Source organism: Puma concolor, chromosome D2 (assembly GCF_028749965.1).
Source record: "Puma concolor isolate L17-30 chromosome D2, mPumCon1.1.hap2, whole genome shotgun sequence".
Classification (NCBI taxonomy): domain Eukaryota; kingdom Metazoa; phylum Chordata; class Mammalia; order Carnivora; family Felidae; genus Puma; species Puma concolor.
The window spans coordinates 15,430,174-15,454,483 of NC_141677.1; the positions used below are offsets into that span (position 1 = coordinate 15,430,174).

At 41.0% G+C, this 24,310-nt stretch overlaps 1 protein-coding gene across 4 annotated transcripts in view; it reads left to right on the plus strand.

The window, feature by feature from the left end:
- Positions 1 to 24,310, plus strand: part of PCNX2 (pecanex 2) — a 303,804-nt gene that overhangs the window by 180,605 nt on the left and 98,889 nt on the right. The window lies entirely within an intron of this gene.

A 24,310-nucleotide genomic window follows, 5' to 3' on the forward strand; every position in this document is an offset into this window, starting at 1 on the left:
TCTTTTTGAATCCGTTCTGTTAAATGTTTCTCTTTCTTACTTACCGTTTTCTTCTACCTTTCTCTTTGCTTATTTTAGGTAACAAAATTTCAAAACTCTCATATTGTCCTAAAGATGCCCTGTGAGTAATTGTCCTCACCCTATCAGACGTGTGCTTATAACTCAGGCTGAACTCTGATTTTTCAGCTGCCCGAGTCCCTTCTTGTGTCGTTTGTCACATGCTCTGTGCTATTATTACTTTTGCAGCCTACATCTTATTCCAGAGCCCTGGTCTTGGTCCTTTTCCCACAAACATTTCTTCTGTGTTTGAGTTCTGTTTGGTGTTGATAAAGTTATCCCAATTTTCTCGCGGTTCAAATCACAGGCTTCCATATTCTGTTTTCCTTCACTATGTATAAATTGCCTTTATTTCACATAATAAATGTAAAACTATATCCTATGATCTGTAAAGCATTTTAGAAGTTATTATACATAACTTTACCACTTGCAGGGGGTAAGAGCTTATAATCAGATGCAAAGTGTGTCAGGATGTATTGAATTCCCGGCTCTGGCATTGTTTCTGTTTTGACATGGTGTTATTTACATGCCTTTCTGACCCGCGGTTTCTGATAAAATTGAAAGTAAGGATAACAGTCTCGCCCGGGCATTGAGAGGATTGAAAGAAGTCTTTAAGTGAGATGTGCTTTCCAAATGCAAGGCAGAATTTCTAGAGCCATTGTAAGTAGAAAAACAGAAGTTATGCACTGTTTAGTGTGGGAAGGAGCGTGGCTGGTTTTCCACACTGAGCTCCACTTAAGAATCTCTCTGTAAAGTGAGACGCCCCAGGTGAACACAGGCATGACAGAGAGGAGTGAGGGTCTCACTGTAAAAGTCTTAAGGGCCTGGCTTCTAAGTGATTGTACATCCACAGCAGGAACAGTGATTTTCACTTCCTGGAGCACAGGCAGCCTTCCCCCACTGACACTTGGTGTCATCCTGTGCATCGTGAGCAGCGTGGGACAGGACACAGCCTGAAACTAACTCCGTGCAAACTTAGCGGCTGCAAGCATTTGACTTTCACTTGCCATAATCTTTTTGAAGTCACAGTTCAAACACTAATAAAGTCAGACAGAACTATAGGAGCCGCATTCCTATTTTCTCTAATTGTGGGAACATTAGCACATGTAATTTCAATAGTTTGCTTTTAGGCTGGGGATAAGAACAAAAGCTAGAAAAATCAGCATACTCTATAGCGAGTCAGTCCTGAAACATCCCTAACTCCCTCTGATGCTTGCTCACGCTTGATCTTGAGAGAGCTGGGAAGAGCCCATTGTCTGGACTGAGAAACAAAATAAAAATAGGTCGTTAAAGAGACAGCATTGGAGATCTTCCTGGGAAAAAAAAAAAAAAAAGCCAGCAGAAATTAGTGACAGAAGACAGTGGTGGTGATGAGTGGGACCCACAGTTAATGTTTCCGGTAAATATCCTGCCTGTAATTCCCAACTGATGCTTTCTCTTCTTTCTCATCATTTAAATATACCTTTAAAAAAAATTGTGCCCCAAGGTCTGGAAGGTGGATGTTGGCTAGTCTCTGCAGCCTTCCAGACCTAGTGAAAAATGAAAAACAGGACATAATGAGTTCCAGAGTCCAGTGGGAAAGAATTAGCACCGGCCAAGCATTGACAGGAGGGTGGGGCATTCACAGTTGCGGCATCCTGGGCTCCTGGGGAATGGCCAGAGGGGGATATCCCATATCCCCTCTCGAGATGTGTGGTATTCCAAGCCTACACCCAGGTGGTGCATCACCTTTGAGATGTCAGGCCATCCTCCCCCGCTCCCTTGTATTCTCCGTCCCCTCCCTCTTTCAGTCCAGCCCCATCAGTCAGCGTTTCCTTTCAAGAATTAACCGCTGTAATTAATTTGTCGCATTTCTGGGGCATCTAGGTCCTTGGCGGGGCAGAAGGCATACTCCAAGTACGGGTACTCGGTTATGACAGGATCAAAGACAAAAAAGCTGCTTTTGTGCTCTCTCACTGGTCTTGAAAAAGTTCCTAGAAACCACTCTGCCTTGACATTTCTAGTAATGCTTAGTTGTAGAAGTAGGACTTTACAGAATCCTGACAGAGGATAATTCTGCCAGCATTTGCAGAATGCATTGACTACGAAATTCTGCAGGCCATTTGTTCAGCATGGGAGGTAGCTCTCTTACCATCTAGCAAATTAACACTAATGGGTGAAGTTGCTTTTATATGAAGCTACATGAATAATCACACCGGGGCCATGAGTTGTGGCTCTGTTACAGATGACTGCAACTGCCATTCAAATGATTTGGAACCAGAGTTTCTAAATGACATTTCCCTTTTTTTTTCTGTATGTATATGTAGGTAGAAAGTCTTGCATTAAAACGGAACCTCTTGTTTGGGAATGCATGCTTTTATGGAAGCATTTGTTCAGAAAACTTTGTTCAACAAAGTAATTGTTCACTTATTTAACATCCCTTAAGCATTATTAAGCATTGTACTAAGGCATAAAGATTACTAATGATACGAAAGGTAGCACATCTTTATTTGGTACTTTCCATGGGTCAGGTGCTGTTTTCAGCACTTTATACATATTGATGTGCTCGGTCCTTTATGGTAAGATACTGTTCCTGGTACAGACGAGCAGAGGCACAGAATTTAAGTTAGTCGTCGAAACATCTCGTAGGTATAAAATGGTAGCGCAGGATTCTTCTCCGAGGCTGCGTTTTGTGACACGGCCTCCCCTGCTTGGGGACTCTGGAAAGAAGGCACAAAGGTAAGGAGATAATTACAGTAAATGTGATAAGGAAGGTGGCCATGGCAGAGAATTTCGAGAGGGCACATAAAGTGTACCCAGTCCCACCCAGGAGAATCAGAAACAATGATGCTCACCTTGAGCTTTGAAGAAGGGGGGAGTGAGTCAGGCAAGGAAGGCAGGGAAAAGTGAGCTGCATCAAGGGAACAGCATGTGCAAAGGCACAGAAGCAAGAGAGAGTTTGGCATGTTCCGGGATCCGCAAGACCCTTGGCAAGCGTGAACACATGGCGGGGGCGAGTGGTGAGGGATGAAGCAGCGGGTGTCCCAGGTCAGATGGCAAAATGTCCGGCAGGCTATGTGTCAGGGTTTGGACTTCACTCCTACTTTGGCTGAAGGTTGTTAAGTGAGGAGTAGCAGGATCAGAATTGCATGTTAGAAACATCTCTTTGTGGGAGTGATAAAAGATGAGAAAGCATGGATTTTGGAAATTGGGTAGGAGAGGATCGCAGTAATGCAGGCGACTCATAGTGACAGCTAGAACTGCAGTGGCAGAAGTGAGACAGAGAGAAGGGGACACGTTCCAGGAGGGTGTGGGAGGTGGACCTGGTAAATTTAGTGACCACTGGGATGCAGTGGACTTTGGGAGGAAGAGCCACCACTGGGAGCCCTCAGATCGCCACTCTAGTAACTAGTGCTGTCACTAACTAGATTAGCGGGGAAAATAATCTTGGTTCTAGATGTGCTGAATTGTGTAATGAGAAGCGATGAGGACCCAAACTAATTAACCCTGGGAACGGGATTTTTTTCCATTTAAATATTTTAATTTGCATAACGAATGCATAAATGCATGCTCATTGTAATAAAATTAGAAAACCAATGGAAAAATACAGAGCAAGTCTGTCTTATACAACATTCATCACTTCTTAACCCCCCTCCTCTCCCTAATGATGGTAAACATTTCAGAATAATTCCTTCCATTCTGTTTTCCTAAAAATTCACACACACACACAGAGATACACAGATTTAAAGAGGATCATTCTTTACACATTTTTTACTTTGTTACTTAAAAACATATCTCAGAGACTTCCATGACTATCCATCTAATGTGGCGTCTTCTGTTTGATGCCTTCATAGTATTCCATAGCGCATATCATAATTTGACTAGCCATTCCCCTATGATAAACATTTAGTTTGTTTATAGATTTTTTCTGTAGTAGTTGGGACTAATTTGTTCACAGATTCCATAAATCTACATGAAACTGGCTTCATGACAAAAGGGAATCAAACTGTTCACATAACCAGTTGGGTGATCCAGAGGCTTAAATGATGGCCTTGAAATTCTATTGTTGTTGTTATTTCTCCTTCTTGTCCTCATGCTGGCTGTCCATCTCTACTCTGCTGGCTTCATTCTTAGATTGTGTCTATCCATGTGGTGTAACTATGGTCGCCAACAGTTCTAGGTTCACAGCATTCTTATACCTAAAAATCCCAGAAAGAAGAGAAAGCATCTTTCCTAATGATTTCAGCCAAAGTCTTAGGGAAGAGTCTCATTGACTCCTTTGGTGTCATGTGTTCATTCATGAACCAGGGGCAGTGGCCAGAGGGATGTGAGTTCCCTAGTTAATGAAGCCTAGACTTCTTGCCCATACCTCCCTTGAATCCTAACCAAACTGTAGGGACTAGGAGCCAGGGACAGAAGAAAACGAGGCTAGACAAGAAGTGTCTGATGCTACTGCATTTGACTACACGAGATCAAAACTAACTGCTGGTGTTAGGAAACACACAAGTGTCTGTGAAACAGATTCCCACGATGGGAATTGCCAGGTCAATAGCATATACATAAAAGAATCTCAATAGAGAATCCTTCCAAAAGATTTACATTCCTTCCAACAGGGGTGACCAGAGTTCAAGAAATAGGTATGAGAAGTGACACTCTCGAAACAAGATCAAGTACGGCATATAATGGTAAGCAGGAAAGGAAACGGGACTTGTCAGGTTTATTGATCTTTTTCATAACTCTGGAATCTTCAGTAAGGTCATCTTGCAATTTCCTCTCTACTAGACGAGACTAACTCCTGTAATAACATCAACCCATAGGGCCTGGAGCGTTCTTTATGGCCCGACAATGTCCTGTCTTCAAGGAAATGAAGTCTGCTGTGATAAAGCTTTCAAATCCTCTGCAACTTTCTGTAGGAAATCTATCTGGATCACATACTAGCAGCCTGGTTGTCATTTAAAAGGATAGATGAGTAAGAAATGGTAAGAGAGAAAAAGAGAATGGTGATGAGTGGGAAGAATGATCACAGCGCAGTAGAAACTCTATACTCAACTAAATTATAGTGGGTGGTTGGTTGGTTCACTGAAAAATGTAAGCAGGAAATTATAATAAATGATACCTGCCTACCTTATAATTTGATTAAAGTACAAAACTTGTATATGAACTCTTATTGCCAGTCTTTTGAAGCCTTATCTTTGAGTAGGAATCTACAGAATGAGGACTATTTGCTCTTACTGCATGAACCATGCCCAGAATGTGTTTTCTAGGATGTTCAGTGCCCATTTCTGTTTCTTAAATTCTACTTGAAGTGAGAAGTGAAAGTTACCTCTGAACATCTGAGAGCAGTTCACATTTCTTTGTTCCCAAATCTCCTCTCATTCGCACCTAAGTCCACAACAGTATTTTTAGAGAGGTCTTCCTCAAGCTCTCGGCATTCAACTTTACTGTGATAGAAACATCCTGTTCTGTACCTACTCGTATTGTTTGTTCTCATATTGCATCAGTTTATGCAATATTTAATTGAGTAAAAAGATCATTATACTGACAAGTAAAACTGATACGGCCTGGGCAACCAGCATAAAGACCTGTTGTTGATCATTCAACTCCAGTGGGGGGATTGATCAGGAGTGTACTGGCCTTCAGTGGTCATTGGGTTGTGGGACTCACCAGTAAGTTTTACAGCGCAAATATAAATGTCAATCAGTCTGAAAGTCAGTTAGGCAGGTTTTTGAAAGCAAGGGTCTCCTTTGGTAAGATACGTAGGGGAGAGCCATATTTGCTTGGCTATTGAGTCATCTGTGTTCTTCGAGGTGCTGTACCCAAACTGAAGTTAAGGAGATATGTAGGATCTCAGCATACGACATAGAGAATTTGATTCAGCAATTATTATTTAGTGCTGCCTGAGGAAGGGAGGTGCTTCTGCAGAAAGAAATGCCCTCACAGAGCTTAGCCTGTTGGGAGAGATGGATTAATTACAAACAACGGAGAGTTAAGTTTCCTCATCAGGCACCCTAAGATTCTGACTGCTTTCTCGGCTCCCTACTCAGACATGAACCTTTGAAAATACACACCCGGTGCCTATGAGTTTTCGCCACCCGCTGCCAACACTTTGGTGCCAGCCACCCTCTCCCTCCCCTACGTTACGGTAGCAGCCTTCTAACAGGCCTCTCTGCCTCCACCCCTGCTGCTACAGCCCCTTCTCAACAGAGGGGCCAGAGGGTTTGTTTTATATAAACTTACTTTGGAATAATTTTAGATTCATAGAGAAGATGTAAAGTTAGTGGAGTTCCCACACACCCCATACTCAGTGTCCCCTATTATTAACATTTGACATTAGTCTACCACATTTGTCCCAATTAAGGAGCTAAGGTTGATTTGTTTGCATCAACTGAAGTCCATACTCAGTTCACATTTCTTTAGTTTTTCTGTAAGGTGTCCTTTTTCTTTTCCACCCGAGACTCCACCCACACTGCACTTAGTTGCCCCATCTCCTCCTTAGGCTCCTCTTGGCAGTGATAGTTCTGTTGTTTCGCTCGTGAAGTTAACGGTTTTGAGGAGTATTGGTTGGGTATATTGTGACATGTCTTTCTGTTAGAATTTGGGTGATGCTTTTCTGCTTTTGAGACCTGAGTTACGGGTTTGCGGAAGGCAGATGACAGAGGTAAAGTGTCATTCTCATCACATCATATCAAGGATTCATGCTAGCAACATGACTTAACATTTGATGTTGACCTTCACCTGGGCGAGGTAGTATTTTTCAGGCTTTTCCATGTAAAGTTATCCTTTTGTGAGTCTTTCTATATTCCTTGGAGGAAAATCACTATGTGTAGTTCACATTCAAGGAGTGGGAAGTTGTATTCTACTTCCTTCATGGGAATGGAAGAAATAATAAATTGTTTGATTTATTTTGAAAATTATTTGATTTTGCTGCATGAGAGATTTGTCTATCTCTCATCTACCTATCTATCTATTTTTATATCAGAATGGACTTGTAGATATTTATTTCATACTTTGGGTAATAATACAATATTGCTTTACCCATCTTGTTGCTCTTTGGTTATTTGGAGCTCTTTCGGTCAGCTTTTGTGTCACTTTGACATAATCCCACTGTGTGTGTGTGTGTGTGTGTGTGTGTGTGTGTGTGTGTTAGCACTTTCTTACTTTCCCCCACTGTAAGATGTAAGATGTTTTTGCATATGTCCCGCCCCGGTCCTAAAATTTGCCATTTCTCCAAGGGGGGCCTGCTTTCTTTTATTAGGGAATGGTATTTAGAAACCAAAATCAGGAATGCAAGTGTGCTTGTTGATACTTGAGTGTCATTGATTTCAGGCACTCTCAGCCAACAGAGCAAGGGAATATATGTGTGTATACCCATGTATAGACACATATCTAGAAATAATTCTGCATGTAACCACTTGTGTCTACATTAAGTGAGAGTTCTTACTGATATCTCCAAGTTGAATCCATTACCACAGGGATCATTCCAGCCAGTCGCCCTTGCTTACTGTTACTTCCCACTCCATCAGTGAGAAACACTGATGACTTCTACCATCTGTTGTACATTTAGTTAACTGTTTAGTTCTAGTGTGTGTGTATAGTCATTTCATAATTGCCAACCTGTGGCCCCATGGGAAACAATCTTATCAACTAGAGCACAGTGCTCAAGTGCAATGTAGTTCCTTTTTGCCTTTAGTCTTACAGATTCCACTCATTTTCAAAGTTACTTGAGTCAGCACCTTGTTCCTCCACCTCCCTTGGTGAGGTTATTCCATACATTTATACCATAGTTACATTGTTTTGTCACCGTCTGCATTCCATTTGGAGATCTCCAACCTCCTAGATGATTATAAAAAATTTTGCATACATTAAGTTTTCTCATGTGATAAATTTCTGTGGAATTTAACAAATCTATAATTGCATGCATACATTATTAGGGTATCTTACAAAATAATTTGCCCTAAAAAATCCCGTGTGCTTCATCGATTCATTCGTCTCTCCCCTTCTCAAAACTCTGGCAACCATTGATATGTTTACCACTGCTTTGGTTTTGTCTTTTTCAGCATATCATATAATTGGAATCATATGCCTTTTCACATGGGCTTCGTCCACTTAGCAGTATACATTAATGATTTATCTGTGGCTTTGCATGGCTTTGGCTTGAGAGCTCGTTCCTTTTTATTGTTGAATAGTATTCTGTTGTATGGATGTTTATCTGCTCACCTGTTGGAAGAAATCTTGGTTTTTCTAGTTTTTGATGATTATGAATAAAGCTGCTATGAACATTTGTCTGCAGGTTTTGTGTAGACTTAATTTTCAGTTAAGACGGATAAACATCTGATAGCCAAATTAATGGCAAAAGTATGTCTAGTTTTGTAAGAAACTGCCAAATTATCTTCCAAAGTGCTGTCTACTGTTCTGCATTTTTGCCACAGTGGATGAGAGTTCTTATTGTTCCTCTACCTCACATAATTTATGCTGTCAGTTTTGGGGGTTTTAGCAATTCTAGTAGGTATTTATAGTGCTATCTCCTTTTCATTTTCATTTCCCTAAAGACAAGTGCTGTTGGTGTTGTCATATACTTATTTGCCAACTGTATATCTTCTTTGTTAGAGTGTCCAGATTTTTTTGCCCGTTTTAAAATTGGTTTATTTTCTTATTGTCAAGTGTAAGAGTTCTTTGCATATTGTGGCTACAAGCCCTTCATTAGATATATGTTCTCTGGGCTTGTCTTTTCATAGCGTGGTTTTTAGATCTTCTGTGGTGTTCCTCTAGGGTAGAAGAGGTTATTTACTAAATTTTTCTTGCCCTGCTAGGCTGCCCTTTTTCTGGTCATTTGGCTAGAGAAAGCAGACTTTTTTTTTTTTTTTTAATTTTGGGCTTTTTTGGTTTATGTCTCTTGACATTTCTGAGTTGCTGGCTTGCTTAGCTCTAAATTTGCGAAATGCGTGGTCAAAAGAAAATCTGGGGGGGTGGGGGGGCGCCTGGGTGGCTCAGTTGGTTAAACGTCCGACTTCGACTCAGGTCACGATCTCGCGGTCCGTGAGTTCAAGCCCCGCATCGGGCTTTGGGCTGATGGCTCGGAGCCTGGAGCCTGCTTCCGATTCTGTGTCTCCTTCTCTCTCTGCCCCTCCCCCGTTCATGCTGTGTCTCTCTCTGTCTCAAAAATAAATAAATGTAAAAAAAAAAATTAAAAAGAAAAAAAAAGAAAATCCAGGGAACACAATACCATTTATTTCCCCAGATCCCAGGGCCCTTAGCTGGTTTCCCCCTTTCTCTCCAACTTTCAGAGTCTTCTTAGGTTTATTTAGTAAGCCATTTTCAAGATTTTCAGTTGTATTTAACAGGAGCAATAGAGAAAGATATTTACTTCCTGCTCCCCAAAGTGGAAGCCTATGATGTACACTTTAAACTAATCTAAATCCATCATCAAATGATGCTATAATGCTTCACTTTCTAACTCAGGTACCTTTTAACAGAATATTTTCAACTTCTCCTTCCTGTCCTTCCAACACAGTAGTTATTCATTTCTTTATCCATATTTTAAAATCACCAAATGCATTATTCCTATTATTTCTTTAAACAAAAAATTATATTTTATATCACTTGTAAAATAACAATAATAAATATTTTACTTTACCTTCACTTCTTTCTTTATATAGATTTAAGTTTCTGACCTGTATCATTTTCCTTCAGCATGAAGAAATTTTAACATTTCTTGCAGGGAAGGTCAGCTGGTAATGGATTTCCTCAGGTTTTGTTTACAGAATCTTTATTTTTTCCCCTTCAATTTTGGAGAATAATTTTGTTGGATGTACAGTTCCAGGTTGGCAGGGTTTTTTCTATCAACACTTCAATAAATATTTCACTCCACTTTCTCCATGCTTGCATGAATTCTAATGAGAAATCTGTTCGAATTTCTTTGTTCTTCTATATGTAAGGTCTTTTTTCTTCTGGATTTCAAGATTTTTCTCCTTTTTAGCTTTCTGAAGCTTGACTATGACATGCCTAGGGATGTGTGTGTGTGTGTGTGTGTGTGTGTGTGTGTGTGTGTGTGTCCAATCTTGCTTGGTTCTTTGAGTTTTCTGGGTTTGTGTTTTGGTATCTGTCATTAATTTTGGAAGTTCTTGGCTGTTATTCAAATATTTCTTCCACTCTTTCTTCTTCCTCTGGTATTACAATCACACATATGTTACACCTTTTCTTATTGTCCCGCAGTTCTTAGATATTTTCTTTTTGTTTCGTTTTGTTTTTCTGTTTCCATTTCAGTTAGGGAAATTTCTATCGACGTATCTTCAAACTCACTGATTCTTTCCTTGACCATATCCTGTCTATTGATGAGTCTGATAAAGGCATTCCTTTTTGCTGTGATCGTGTTTTTAATTTCTAACGTTTCCTTTACCCTTTCTTAAAGTTTCCATTTCTTTGTTGATACTAGATACCTGTTCTTGCATGCTATCTACTTTTCCATTAGAGCTCCAAACGTATTAATCAGTTATTTTTTATTCCCTGTGTGATCATTCCAACATTTGTGTCCTATCTGAGTCTGGTTCTGGTTCTTGCTTTGCCTCTTCTGACTGTTTTTCCTCGCCTTTTGGCACACCCTTAATTTTTTGTTGAAAGCAGGACATGTTGTATCACGCAATAGAAACTGAGGTGCATATGCCTTTAGTGTGAGGATTTCTGTTAATCCGATTGGGAGAGGGACTATGTTTCATGTTTGCTGTACCTGTAGGTCCCAGATGCTTCAACTTCTTCTAATGTCCTTGTTTTTGTCTCTTCTTGATTTTTGACTTCACTAAAATCTCAGAGAGAGTTGTGTCTTGTGTTATTTTAGCAGTAACCTAGTGTTACTATACTGGATCAGTGTTGGTGTGTTGGTAAGGTATGGAGCGGGTGGGCGGGGGTGGGGAGAGTATTCTATTATCTTCCGATTAAATCTCAGTCTCTTATTGGACCTGTGTCTCTGGGCTGGGATCTTCATAAGTGTTTCCAGAATGGTGTAGCTTTTTTTCCTCCCAGTGCACTATACTCCCTTTGCTGGTAGTAGCATTCTTAATCTATTTCTTTAAAGCCCTGACTCTGTTGCTGTGTTCTTTCCTCTTTTAGGTGAGGGAAGCTGGAGGGGGAGGGATTCCCTCCCCCTATCTCGGATAAGGCTCAGGCAAAGCCCTGTGCCCTTCTGCTTGGGCCATTGTGTTTCACAGTGGTTAATCTCCTCCCCCTGCCAGATCCCTGAAGAGATTTTTCTTGGCTCTCCATCACGAGGACCTATTGGGATTTCTGGGGTAGAAAAGAGGGAGGGCCCCCTAAGACTGTGGCGCCCGGGGGTTTCTAACTCTCATGCTGATCCACACTCAGCCTCTAGCAGTTTGCTAGAATCACCATGAAGTGTTCCTACCAGTTTCATGGCTCTAGAAGCTTCTGCCCCAGATGAGCAGGGCTCAATGAATCTCTCAGAGAGGCAGCTTTCCCTGTGACGTCAGTTGTCTGATGGGTCGAGAAGACATTGCGTTTCAGTTTGCTTAGCCTTCTCTTGTGGCAAAAGTGGGAATGACAACTCTTAATCTTTTTTCATTGTTGGAGCTGAAACTAGAAGTCTCTCAAGTTTTTCTTTTAAAGCACACCCCGGATCTTGTCCCTGCTCAGAACCGTGACGTGGCTCCCCATCTCTTGCACAGTGAAAGCCAGATCCCTGGGACTAGCCCGCAGACCAATGCCAGCTGGGTCCCCATCACTGCTCTGACCTCTTTTTCTCCTCTCTTCCTGTTTAACCCAGCTTGCCTTGCTTTTCCTCCACCGTGCGAAGCATGCTCTCGTGGGGACCCCTCGTTCTAGCTGTTTCTCTGCTCTAAAAATGCTCCTCCCCACGTGTCCGCTGGACTCACCCCACCAGATCTGTCCGGGCTTTGCTCAGATTTCACCTTCTCAGTCAGCCCCACCATCGTATTGCAGCTCGGCCTGCTCTGTCTACCCTCCGCCAGCCCCCCCACCCCAGGCCTTTTACGTGGAACTTTTGGTGAGAGCGTCCACCACCTTCTAGCTGGCTCTGTCATCGGCTTGTTTATCATTTTATTACCCCTCCCACTGGAATGTAAATTCCATGAAGGCAAAGATCTTTGCCTGTTTTGTGTACTGATACGTCCCGATTTCCAGATCAGGGTCAGGCGTGCAGTGGTGTAGGATAAACATCTGTGTAATGTTGAAAGTTGCCCTTGTGCACCAGCTGTCTAGTAATTCACCCACAGTCACTCTCTCTGAGAGTGACTTAGGAGTGCGGGTCGCACTTGAACTTGGTCCCAGGCCCACTTTGCCCAAGGCCAGGAGTACAGAATGGTTTGCAGGCAGTTGACAAAGCCACCGTCCAGGCTCTCGGGGACACATGTTCACTTGCAGTGGCCACCCCAGGATGGCTCAGGAGAAAATTGTCACAAGCTCTGCCCTGCATCTGGAAACAAAGAACGTGGTCCGATATGTTCGGGTTCCCAAAGAAATTGGAAATTCCTCAAGTGGTAGAACCATGGGGACATTTATTTGTTCCCTACTTCCCGCAACATCTAACAAAACGCAGGGTCGCCCTGATTACCCAAGCTGTATCCGTTGAAATCAGTTGAGAAGTGAGAAATGGAAAAGCTGGTTTTTGAAAAATGAAGTCTGAGCTTGGACGTGGCGATCGGATGACATTTTATTGTTCTAGAGAGATGATGATTCACAGTGCAGGGGCAGAGGAGTGTGTGGGAGGAGAAAAGGTTATTTAGACTGAGCATATGGGTCACTCCGAGTTCCCTCCTCAGGCTTTTCCTGGTATATATTTTCATTTTCTTGGTTTCCTATAAATCCTGTTTAGCTGTGTCACTGTTGCCTGCCGTCCTGTTCACCCTGGGGAGCTAACGCATGGCCAGCATCGCTGTCCGCTCTGCTGTGAGTGAGTTGCTTTGTGCTCTATAGTCGGCAGAGCCCCTCTTGCAAAACCGAGGGGTAAATCACCCTGCATGTAGCTGTAGATCTTCCCCAGTGGTGAGAAACTGGTGTCATCCAACTGGCCAGCCCTTTACTGTGTCCTGTAACTTCCGGGAAGGGCCTGAGCAGCCCCAAACATCCTTTGCTTGAGATTTACAGCCTCACACATCAACTTTCTTGGCTTCCACTCCCCAGCACACCGCCCACATATCAAGGAGCGGACTTTCCCTTAACTCAAACCATGCAAGTTACTGTAATTTATCTCCTGGGAAGAGCTAGGGAGCTGAAATGTTCATCTCCTCTGAACCTCTGCCTTCAAAATAGGGATGAGTTTTGCCTCCCCATTTGGGACCTCCAGCCTGGTATGCAAGAGAGAGACCTCCCCCCCCCCCCCTTTCAGGCTTCCTACATTCTCATGTAAAAGAATGCTATAAAAAACACTTGGATTTAGTAAGGTTCAGAGATCTGCATAGTTAAGAGTGTCCCTGTTGATATGTTAAATAAGTATTTACAGGCTCTTATTTATTTGTTTGTTTATTTATTTATTATTTTTTTTTAATTTTTTTTTTAATTTTTTTTTCAACGTTTATTTATTTTTGGGACAGAGAGAGACAGAGCATGAACGGGGGAGGGGCAGAGAGAGAGGGAGACACAGAATCGGAAACAGGCTCCAGGCTCTGAGCCATCAGCCCAGAGCCTGACGCGGGGCTCGAACTCACGGACCGCGAGATCGTGACCTGGCTGAAGTTGGACGCTTAACCGACTGCGCCACCCAGGCGCCCCAATTTATTTATTATTTTTGATAGAGTGAGTGAGCCAGGGGCAGAGGGAGGGAAGGAGAGAGAGAGAATGCCACCAGGGGCAGAGAGAGACAGAGAGGGAAAGAGGGAATGAGAGAGAGAATCCCCTGAAGGCTCCACGCTGTCAGTGTAGAGCCCAAAGAGGGGCTCAAACTCACAAACCGTGAGATCTTAACCTGAGCCAAAGTCAGATGCTGAACTGACTGAGCCACCCAGGCGCCCCCAGGCTCCCATTTATTTAAAGTCTGCAGCTTTCTCCCCCGAAGAAGGCTGTTCCCTGGCTCAGTGTTGCAGCCCCTCCCATCAGGGCAGTGGTGATGTGTCTTTGTGTAGACAGATTCTTGAAGAGCCATGGCTGATAAGTCTTCCCAGGAATAGGGAAGTGATGTGTGCTGAAGGCACGCAAAACCTACTTGAGTAGCTTCAGAGGATTCAGGAGATGTGATGATTCTAGACTCCCTTCACTGACAGAATTCTGAAAACCTCCCTTACTTGGTGGGGAGCAGTGCCCTCCTTAAAGCCCTCCTTAAAATGCTTCCCAGAGGGAGAGCTTAATTTGGTTGAGTCAGGCAATATTTTCCTTACAAGGCTGACAATCCTTTACTGGCTGGGGGCTTCTGGTTCTACAGGATTACACATGAACCTGTGGATTCCAAATAGTGTCTTTTACCAGGTGCCCATACTGAGGACAAGAACTTCAAGATCACAGACTTACTTTCCTTCCTTCCTTCCTTCCTCCCTCCCTCCCTCCCTCCCTCCCTCCCTCCCTCCCTCCTTTCTTCCTTTCTTTCTTTCTTTCTTTCTTTCTTTCTTTCTTTCTTTCTTTCTTTCTTTCTTTCTTTCTTTCTTTCTTTCTTTCTTTCCTTGAACTGCCAGTTTTGGAAATACTTTGATGGACCAAACCACAATGCTTCTGCCTGAAGGAAGGGTCCTGATGATTCTGAGATGGTTGCCATGTAAGTTTAAAATCTCCAGAAAGAAAAGGAGAGTGAATTGCTCCTCTTATAAGGAAAATCCGTGGCTGTTGCAAAGATCTGGCATGTGAATGGAAGCAACAAGAAAATTTCCACTGAACGCATGCCAGCTATAGTCGCGGGTTATATATCACTTGATGAGTTGGGGAACCTCCTGAAGCTTTCATTGACTCATTGTTTCACTTTCTGAAAAGCAGTTACTGCACATACATCCACTGTGTGCCTATATTACTTACCTGCCGGAAGGAAGGTGAGTCTACAACATAAAGAATACTCAGTGCCTGCTGCCAATGTGTATACACTCCAGTGGGGGACAAAGGAGATAAAAACATGTAAGAAGTACCTTTGAAACAATCTCGAAAGGGCAATAAACAAAGTAACATATTTGTTGAGCACTTAATACATGCTGAGTCCTACAATAAAAATTTACCTGGATTATCTCATTTAATCTGCGCAATACATTTCTGAGATACGTAGCATTATCGTATCCACTTTGCAGATGAGAAAACTAAGGCTCAGTGGAGCGAAACTTGCCAAAGATCACGCAGCTAATGAGAGGCAGAGCTGGGGTGGGAACTCGGGTCTGTATGACCGCCAAGCCCACACTTGAAACCAGGATGCTGTGCCTCTACTTTGTGTGTGATTTGAAGTTAGAAGCCACAGATAGAGGAGACCTCCAGAGGGAGCAACTAGTTAAGGCAATGGGGGGAAAGGTCACAGGAAGCACTTTGGAGAGATGTCACTGTGAACTACGTTTTAATTCCATTTTACTTCTGTTGACTTGTTATTTATGGCCCTCATTGTAACTCCTTGCTCCTACATTAAAAATGCAAACCGGGGCGCCTGGGTGGCGCAGTCGGTTAAGCCTCCGACTTCAACCAGGTCACGATCTCACGGTCCGTGAGTTCGAGCCCCGCGTCGGGCTCTGGGCTGATGGCTCAGAGCCTGGAGCCTGTTTCCGATTCTGTGTCTCCCTCTCTCTCTGCCCCTCGCCCATTCATGCTCTGTCTCTCTCTGTCCCAAAAATAAATAAACGTTGAAAAAAAAAAAATTAAAAAAAAAAAAATGCAAACCTTATGGGGCGCCTGGGTGGCGCAGTCGGTTAAGCGTCCGACTTCAGCCAGGTCACGATCTCGCGGTCCGTGAGTTCGAGCCCCGCGTCAGGCTCTGGGCTGCTGGCTCGGAGCCTGGAGCCTGTTTCCGATTCTGTGTCTCCCTCTCTCTCTCTGCCCCTCTCCCGTTCATGCTCTGTCTCTCTGTCCCAAAAAATAAATAAAAAACGTTGAAAAAAAAATTAAAAAAAAAAATGCAAACCTTTAATTCATCGCAATGTACTTTCGAATAATAATATACCACTTCATGTGTAGCGTAAGGAATTTCAATAGTTTCCCTTCCCATTCTCTGTGCTCTTGTCGTGCATTAATTTTACATATGTGAGAAATATGCAACATGCCTTTAATTTTACATGTGTGATAAACACGTAAATAAATGGGAGCCAGTAATTTTGCTTTAGAGCAAAATTGCTCCTTTAGAGCAATTGAAAATAAGAAAAAATTTATTTTATTGCCACTTATTCCATTTCTGATGCTCTATTTCTTTGCGTAGATCCAGGTTTCCAAACTATATCATATTTCTTGCGCCTGAACTTCCTTGAAGTGTTCTTGGAGTATGGGTCTATTGGCCATGAACTTGGTCAGTTCTGTTTGTCTGAGAAGGTATTTCTCTTTCATTTTTGAAAGATATTCTCACTGGGTATAGGATTCCAACTTGACAGTCCTACCTGCCCCCCCCCCCCACTTCCCCTAAAAATGTCATTCCTTTCAGCACTTAGTACTTAAAAAATGTCACATCATTACCATCTACCTTACATGGTTTCTACTGTAAGTCTCCTGTAATTTTTACTGTGGTTTTTTTGTGTGTGTGTAATGTGTCTTTTTGTCGTTGTTGTTGCCTCCAAGATTTTCTCTTTGTTGTTTTCAGCAGATTCAATAGGTCATGCCTAGTTGTTGTGTGAGTGTCCTCCATGTCATCTGAGCTTGGCGTCTGTCATTATTCTGAACATTTCTTGGCCGTTACTTCTTCAAATACTTCTTTTGTCCTCCTGTTCTCTTTCTGAGGTTCAAACTATGCATATGTTAGATAGTTTGATATTGTTATGCAGCTTTTAAATACTCAGTAATATTTCCTTTTAAGTTTTTATTTTAATTCCAGTTAGTTAACATACAGTGTTGCATTGGTTGCAGGTGTACAATATAGGGATTCCACAGTTCTGTACAACACCTGGTACTCATAATGCCAAGTGCATTCCTTAATCCCCATCTCCCACCCACCTCCGCTCAGGTGACCATCAGTCGGTTCTCTACAGTTAAGAGTCTGTTTCTTAATTTCTCTCTCTCTCTTTTGTTTCCCCTTTGCTCATTTGTTTTGTTTCTTAAATTCCACATAGGAGTGAAGTCATGTGGTATTTGTCTTTCTCTGACTGACTTATTTCATTTAGCATAATACCGTCTAGCTCCATCCACGTCATTGCAAATGGCAAGATTTCATGCTTTTTTTAAGGCTAGGTAATATTCCATTGTATTTATGTACCACATCTTTTTTTAAAGTTTATTTATCTTGAAATAGAGAGCAGGGGAGGGGCAGAGAGAGAGAAAGAGAGAGCGAGAGAGAATCTCAAGGAGGCTCCGCACTGTCAGTGCAGAGCCCAGTGCAAGACTCGAACTCATGAACTGTGAGATCATGACCTAAGCCAAAATCAAGACTCGGATGCTTAACTGACTGAGCCACCCAGGCCCCCATCACATCTTTTTTTTATCTGTTCTTTGATTGATGGATACTCAGGCTGCTTCCATAAAGCGGCTATTGTAAATGATGCTGGTATAAACATAGGGGTGCATGTATCCTTTTGAATTAGTGTTTTTGTATTCTTTGGGTAAATATCCAGTAGTGCAATTACTGGATCATAGGGTAGTTCTATTTTTAACTTTTTGAGGAACCTCCATACTGTTTTCCACAGTCACTACACCAGTTTGCATTCCTACCAACAGTGCACTAGTGTTCCCTTCACTCCACATCCTCTCCAACACCTGTTGTTTCTTTTGTTGTTGGTTTTAGCCATTCTGACAGGTGTGAGGTGGGATCTCATTGTGGTTTTGATTTGCATTTCCCTGATGATGAATGAGGGTGAGCATCTTTTCATGTGTCTGTTGGCCATCTGGATGTCTTCTTTGGAAAAGTGTCTATTCATGTCTTTTGCCTATTTCTTCATTGGGTTATTTGGTTTTTGGGTGTTGACTTTGATAAGTTCTTTTTAAATTTCCAATACTAACCCTTTTTCTGATATGTCATTTGCAAATATAGGTTTCCCATGCCTTAGGTTGCCTTTTAGTTTAGTTGATTGTTTCCTTTGTAGAGAAGCTTTTTATTTTGATGTAGTTCCAATAGTTTATCTTTGCTTTTGTTTCTTTTGCTTTGGGAGACATATCTAGAAAAAGCTTGCTACAGCCAATGTCAATGAAGTTACTGCCTGTGGGATTTTTATGGCTTCAGGTCTCACATTTAGGTCTTTCATCCATTTTCAATTTACTTTTGGGTATAGTGTAAGAGTACTTTCTTTTTTGAATTCATTCAGTTTTATCTTTGTGTTTCAGTTTAGGTCATTTCTGTTGACCTGTCTTTAAGTTCATCGATTGTTCCTTTGACTCTGTTTGTGTGATGAACTTGTTGAAAGCATTCAATGTCTCTGTTATGATGTTTCCATTTCTATCATTTCCATTTGAGTCTTTCTTTTATAGTTTCCATCCCTTTGCTGAAATTACCCATCTAATCCTTCATATTGTACACTTTTGCTGTCAGAGCCCTTAACATATTCATCATAGTTCTTTCAACTTTCCTACCAGATAGTTCCAGCCTAAATGTCATAGCTGACTCTTGCTCTGTTACTTTGTCTTTTAGGAGTGCATTTTTTTTCTTCCCTTTTTGTATACCTCATAATTTTTTTGGTTGAAAGTAGACATCTTGTGGAGGACCATAGAGAATAAAGTAAATAGTTTTTATGCCTGGAACTGAGCATGCCTTTCCTTCTGGTAGAGATTTAGTGCAGAGCTATGCCTGCTGTCTGTATCTCAGACCCCGTTTACTCTGCCCTCAGTTATCATGTGCAGAGGGGAGTGTCACAGTCTGCCATAGTCTGTCATAGTCTCACACCCCGCTCTGTATGTGGCTAGGGGCCCATTGCAGACCATATACCACCCCAGAGGTCAAAGTCCAGTGAGTGCACTGGATTAACAGCCACTCCATTGGCTTTGTATGATGTCTCAGATGAGTGGATGAAACTTTCTCCAGCTGTGTTTTTTTTTTAATGTTTATTTTTTGAGAGAGAGAGAGAGAGAGAGAGAGCACAAGTGGGAGAGAGGCACGGAGAGATGGAGACACAGAATCCAAAGCAGGTTCTAGGCTCTGACCTGTCAGCCCAGAGCCGGATGCAGGGCTGGAACTCATGGACCACGAGATCATGACCTGAGCCGAAATCGGACACAACCAACTGAGCCACCCAGGTGCCCGTCCAGCTGTGGTTTTAAATTAACTTTTGCAACCTAGATGTCTATCAGTAGTGTAATGATTCAATAGATTGTCTGGCCAAGCAATGGAGTGTTAGGCAGCTAGTTAGGTGTTAGGTAGAGTAGTTTGTACTGATGTTGGACATATGAGGTAGAGGCATCAAGTTTCAGAGGAGTGGATATTGTTAATCCAATTTATTTTTACTTTTATTTATTTTAAAGTTTATTTATTTATTTTGAGAGATTGAGTGCGTGTGTGTGCATGCAAGCAGGGGAAGGGGCAGAGAGAGAGAGGTAGAGCGAGAATCCCAAGCAGGCTCTGTGTTGTTAGCACGGAGCCCAACATGGGACTCAATCCCACAAATGAGATCATGATCTGAGCCAAAATTAAGAGTTGGACGCTTAACCAACTGAGCTGCCCAGGCACCCCTTAATCCAATTTAAATATAAATATATATATATATATATATATATATATATATATATATATATACACATATATATACATATATATATGTATGTATACATACATATATGTATATATATATACACATACATATACATAAATATGTGTGTGTATATATAAATATATATATATATTTATATATACACATACGCATTTGTACATATGCATGTGTAGAAAATGCCAAGAAGGATAACTCCTCAGCCATCATTAACTGGTAGTTAGATCAGAATGAGACGGGTAACCAAACTTTTTTGCTTACACTTTATGTAATTCTGAACTACTTGGTATTTGAAAAATAAATTTTTAATGTTTACTTATTTTTGAGAGAGAGAGACAGACAGACAGACAGACAGAGTCAGAGTGTGAGCAGAGGAGGGGCAGAGAAAGAGGGGGACGCAGAATCGGAAGCAGGCTCCAGGCTCTGAGCTGTCAGCACAGAGCCTGACATGGGACTCAAACCCACAAACCATGAGATCATGACCCGAGCCAAAGTTGGACGCTTAACCCACTGAGCCACCCAGGTGCCCCTGAACTACTTGGTACTTTTAAAGTGAGACTGTATTATTACATTTTTATTAAAAGCAGCATAAATTTTGAAAGTCTAGGTGCTTAAAGCAGAAAGCTTTCATTATATGGAGCATCACTGTATGAATCACCTTGTTTTCTTTGTGCACTAGACTGAGGGAATGTTCGTATGAGTATAAAATCTCAGGAGAGTACATTAGATGTACTGGAGGCACGCGGTGGATGGCTTGGGCAGGAGCGCATTCAAATTGCCAGAGCAAAGCTGCCTCACAGCTGCATGTAAGACTATTATTTGCTTCTCGTATTAAAATGCTACATGTGTCCAGGCAGCACCCTGTGTCCTGATAGAGGCTTTTGAACTTGTTCCTTGCACCCTCTTCCTAAAGGCAGTATTTGCCACCCATGGAATTGTGGTGGACCTTCGAGAGGAAGGAAGCCCCCTTAAATCAAACAATCCAAGAAACTGCCTTTTCTGAAATAAAATCCAAAACAAAGACCGAAAAACTCTATCCTATATGGAATAATTGAATGAAGGCTCCCACAATAAATGGAAAGGATTAAGGAACGGAAAAGGAAGGTGGGATGTCTGCATAAACTACCATATTTCTACTGCTTCACTCCAAGGTCAGTTTGCTTAAAGAACAAAGGTCACGCTCTCAGTGGTTACTCTCATCATCTCCTGTTTCTTCCACCTTGAGTTGGTCCTTGTCTCCCTCTTCAGGGACGCACTGCCCCAGCTACCTGCACCCTCACTCCTGCTGTCCACCAGAAGCAGAAACACACACAACCCGTAGATGCTGGCTTACAGTCAATTCCCAGTTCCCAGGGGTCTCGACAAGACCTTTTAGTTTTGTGCATTCATAGCTCTTGGTAGCTTATAAAATTTCAATGTGCCATGGTGACTTCGTTTGCATTTGTGGATACCCTAATTACCAGTTATGAAATATGACTAATACTTTCTTTCATGTTCTCCTAGGGGTCTGAATTTATCTGGCTGCATAAAGTTGGCTAATCAAAGCATCAGGGCATTTTCGTTTAGTAGCTGCACATTCATGTGCCTCAGTAGGCAACCCCTGCTGGGTACTCTCATCCTGCATCACTTGTATTTCTCTCCTCAGTTAAACAATTTTCCAAACTGCACTTAATAGATGATAAACTATAAACTAGTTTTAGTCTCCCTTGATGGTTCTCTTTTCACTTTTCTGGTGGAGGCTAATCAAATTCATCTCATTTGATACCTCTTGCCTGAGTAATTCTGATATTTTACGTTTTACTGTTAAGTGTGGTGTTGAACGTAATATGGCACTGATGTCCTTTATCAGGTTTAAGAAGAACTCTTTTATTACTAGATTAGAAGGGATTCGATTCAATAAGTGTTGAATTTATTTTTTAACATCCTTCCTGTACTAATTGAGCATCATATGGTCTTTTGGTTTTAACTTTCTTCATGTTGTGAATTATATTCACATTTTTCTAATCTTAAACTGTTAGAAGATGAAATTTGATCGGGATTATTTTTAAACATTTATAGATTCATTTTGTAAATATCTTATTAAGGAGTTCTATATGTATATTCATAGATAAGAACATCTATATTTTCCTTTCTTGTGATATTCTTATTCATTTTTTTGTATTAAAAATATCCTCCCAATATAAACCTTGTGATTTTCCTAAGATGCACATTGTAAGGCTATATCTTTTCCTCTACAAAGCGCTTTAGCTGAGCCCCACAAATTATGATTGGTCCTACTGCTTTTGTCATTCATTTTTAATTTTTTTTATGTTTTATTTTTTATATTTGAGAGAGAGAGCATGAGCAGGGGAGGGGTAGAGAGAGAGGGAGACACAGAATCCAAAGCAGGCTCCAGGCTCCGAGCTGTCTGCACAGAGCCCCACGCGGGGTTCAAACTCACAAACCGTGAGATCATGACCTGAGCTGAAGTCGGACACTTAACCGACTGAGCCACCCAGGCGCCCGTTGTCAATCATTTTTAAGTATTTTCTATGTGTTACCATTTATTTTTAATTAATCGGTATTGGTTTTTTTGATGTTATGTCTATCAACTCTTTTAAGTGTACATATGCTTGAACATTATATTTGTCTCTTTCAGTCGGATGCAGGATTCTAATACACATATCTCTTAGACAAAGCTTATGAATTCTGTTAGTCAAATGTTTTATATGCTTTTTTACTTGTCTACTTAAACTATCATTTTCTGAGATGCATGTCCTAAAAGTCTCCCCTTCTGATTGTAGATTTGTAATCTTGTAATTCTGTTCATTTTGATTTTAGATATTTTGAAACTACTTGGCTAAGTGAATTCATTCCAATTATGTCATCTTCCTGGAACTGTTCTCTTTTATCATGATGTACTGATCTTTTTCCTTTTTTGAGTGAAAGCCAATTTTGTCTAATATTAATATAGTGAAGCAAGTTTTCTTTTGCTTGGGGTTTACTTGGTATCTTTATTTTTTCCCACCCTTTTACCTAAAAGGTTCTAAGTCATTTTAATATTTCTTATAAAAGCAAGACTTTTCTTTTTAATACAGATGGAGAATCCCTATATTTGAATATTTAATCAGTGATTACTGATATGTTTGTACTATTTTCTGTCCTATTTTTTGTTTCATATGTATGCTTCTTCTTTGTCCCCTCACCCCTTCTTTCTGGCCTTTCATTGAATGGAATAGACTTTTTTAAAAATTCCTTTTCTCCTCTAGTGTTTTGGAAGTTGAATATTGTGTTTCTGGTCCTTTAATGCAATGAATTTCAATGTGTGGTTCCCAAGTAAGCAGCGTCGCCATCACCTGGGAAGTTATTCTTGGGCTCCACCCTAAACCTACTGAGTCAGAACCTCTGCCTGTGGGAACCAGAATCTTTGTTTTACAGGCTCTCTGGGTGATTCTGACACACAGCAAAGATCGAAAACTTAAGTGGTTTAGTGGTTACTCTTAAATTACTAATAAGCACATGTGATTAGCATATAAAATTAATTAAAATCTCTTCCCTGCTCTCAAACAATCCAAAGATTCAACACTTTAACGCCAGATTCTCCTCTCATATCTTAAATATTTATGATATCAGTACTTGACTACACCTTCAAGTGAGTTACTATCTTTATGACTAATTTTACAATTAATTCCAATATTGACATTCTAACATTTTAGCAGTTTCTTTTCTCACCATTATTCTTGTATGTTCTATCTTCCTTCAGGGTTGAATTTTCTTCTTACTGAAGCACATTCTTTACTTGGTTTTTTTTTGTTTTTTTTTTTTTTTTTTGCAAAGCTCTATGAGTAATCAATTCTCTCAGTCTTTGTCTGAAAAGGTCTTTGTTTCCACCTCACACTTAAATGACACTGAAGTTCTGTAAAAATTCTAACCCGGTAGTTACTCTTAACACCTAAAAACATTATTTCATTTCTTTTGGCATGTATTTTTGCTAATGAGCAGTCTGCTGTTATCCACAATTTTTTGCAGGTAATCTGTAAAAAAGATTTTTCTTTTTGATTTTGATGTTATGCATTTTCACTATCACATGCAGTAAGGAGTGGGTTCTCTTCATTTATTCTGTATGGGACTTGATGGGCTTCTTCAATCAAGGACTCATGTTTTCCTCAGTTCTGGAAAATTCTGAGCCATTTGCCCTTCAGATATTTTTCTTGCCCCTTTCTCTCTGCACTTTCTGAAACTCCAGTTGGACGTATGTTATGTCTTCTTATTCTGTCATGTATGTTTCTTACCTTTCCAATTAAAAAAAAATCTTTTAATCTCTCTGTGCTTTGTCTAGGAAACTTACTCAGGTCTTCCATTTCTCTACTTTCTGTTTTGCTGTAACTAATCTGCTTTTAAACCACCTCCCGGGGCTCTTTATTTTATTGACTTCATTTTCTGCTCCTACAACTGATACTTCTTTCTTTTTCAATTCCACTTGTGCATTATTCATATTATGTAACTCTTTTATTATTGTTTACTTTTATGTTGGCTCTTTGCTC